Source organism: Panthera onca, chromosome C1 (assembly GCF_046562875.1).
Source record: "Panthera onca isolate mPanOnc1 chromosome C1, mPanOnc1 haplotype 2, whole genome shotgun sequence".
Taxonomy (NCBI): domain Eukaryota; kingdom Metazoa; phylum Chordata; class Mammalia; order Carnivora; family Felidae; genus Panthera; species Panthera onca.
This window is the reverse complement of record NC_138346.1, coordinates 151734671-151736855: the sequence shown is the minus strand read 5'-3', so window position 1 is coordinate 151736855 and position 2185 is coordinate 151734671. Positions and strand designations below refer to the sequence as shown.

Genomic DNA, 2185 nt, shown 5'->3' with positions numbered 1-2185 from the left:
ACTCTGGCAAAATTCTAAAATTACTGGCTTTTTATTTTATAACTCCAGTTTAATTAATAGCTAACATTTTAGGCATATTTATAGCAATCGAATATATGGAAATTCTAATTCAGTGAGTTAGGTATGTTTCCAAAATTCCATCACCTTTTTAGCAACTTATTTTTTATAATTTTTTTAATCTCCATATTTTACTGCCTTCGAGTTTACTTGGAAATTGTACACACCAATCTGCTCACAAAATATCTAGTCTATTTTACCATTCTTCAAAAAGAGCTATATTTTCCACCACTTCCCTTGAGAGACTGCACCTGAATCTATTAGCAATGAGATTGTCAAAGAAATTATATTAAGAGCTAGAAAGATAGATAAATAGTATATTATACGTTCACGCACATAAAGACACAGACATAATTTGTGTGCATAGGCACGTGTACTGATTTTCACAAAAATGCGTGCACATATATGACTTCTTCCATTTATTTCTGGTTATAACTCTATTAACCATGATAAAAAAATGTTCTCTTTATAATATAGATATCTCTGAAGACATTTCTCTTTTTTCATTTTGGAGAGATCTAAAGTACTTTTAAGATTTCTTCATTTATTTCTATGTTGTGTTATTTACCTTTATTGCTTTTCCCTTGAATGTATTTATTTTAGATATTCAGGTAAGTGAAATAGCCCACGGATAGTCTCTATAAGAAATGGGGAATGAAAGGAGTGATACAGATTGTTATCTAAGTCATGCTACTGAAGGAATAGCATATTTCTGGCCCAGGTTCTTCTACATCCTTGCCATTGGTCTCCTTTTCCTTCGTGACTCATTGTGAATTCATCTGTAAAACTCTGTCATCTATTAGTCTTTCAGTTCTTACTATGTTCCAAAGCTAGTGCACTGATTCAATCCCATATTCCCAGACCAGGGTTTCTTAACCTATAGTGAATGAACTGTCCCATCTATATCTGCCCCCACTTTTTATTTCCTGTTTTTTTTTTCAGTTTTGCTTTGTTTTATTTATTTTATTTTCTCAAACAGCCACCATGCATTCCATCAGATTTTTTAAAGAGACTCCAAAAATACTAAGAAAGTTTATCTAGATAACAGTTAAGATCTTTGTAATAACTCTGAGGTGTAGGCATACCTCCACTTTCTCTTGATGTTTGCTTTATACATTAGGATAAGGGAGAAGTCCTGCTCTGTCCAGTGCTGAAAATGGCAAGTGAGACAGGTGTAATCTCAGATTAAGGAATCTTATTTAGAAAAAGGTTATATGATCAGTGACATTTAGATTAACTTCCTAATAATGATAGATCTGGTTAGTTATTTGTAATTTCATTATTTTATTTATTTATTTATCTATTTATTTTTATAGTTCGGTTTTCCCAAGGAGTTTATTTGGGCAGACCTGGGGACAGGGAGGCTCTACACCTAAAAGAAGGTGTTGGGTCTCTTGGTGGTAAAGCGTGGCTTGTGCTGGTGACACAGGACCCGGTGGGGCAGCAGGAACTCGATCTTGGAGCTGTGGAACTGCTTGGCTGCCAGTGGGCAGCACTTTCTGGCTGCAGTCTCCTTCACTTTCATGATCTGGATCCAGTGGGCCTGGTCATGGTGTTGGGCGCCCATGGCACCATGGCATTGGGTGACACCACCTACAGTGGTCAGGTCCTGGTACTCCTGGCAGATGTTGTGGATGCTGCTGCGGGAGTCATTGCACAGCCAGATGCTGAAGTTCTTCACCCTCAAGGGGGATTTCTTGAACACTTGTCCAGGGTAGACAGTTTGCCCTGAACACTTCCTCATCTTCTTCAGGTGAGACACAGAGTAGGAGAAGCGGGACTTGGCCACAGCATCAAGTGCAGGGATTCACATGTGATACAGGGGCAGAATGCGGCATTTGGGGGTGGACAGGCAGCACCCCAGCGCTTTGTACTCTTGCGGGGTGCCCAAAGCCTTCATGGCAAACTCTGCTCTCCTTGCCATCCAAGGAAGGTATTTGTAATTTTAATTGAGCTTAGTTAGTCTCTCCATTAACAATAGTAAGAAAGATGTTGAAAAGTCTGAATCCCTAGGTAACAAACTGCTTAATACGAGGGGTGGCCAGGGGCACCTGAGTGGCTCAGTCAGTTAAACGGCCGACTTGGGCTCAGGTCATGATCTCACAGTTCATGGGTTCGAGCCCCGCAT

The 2185-nt window shown here is 39.4% G+C and overlaps 1 pseudogene; it reads right to left on the bottom strand.

Moving 5' to 3' along the window:
• Positions 1 to 1429: 1429 nt before the first annotated feature.
• Positions 1430 to 1957, bottom strand: LOC132673879 (large ribosomal subunit protein eL20 pseudogene; annotated as a pseudogene).
• Positions 1958 to 2185: the final 228 nt, after the last annotated feature.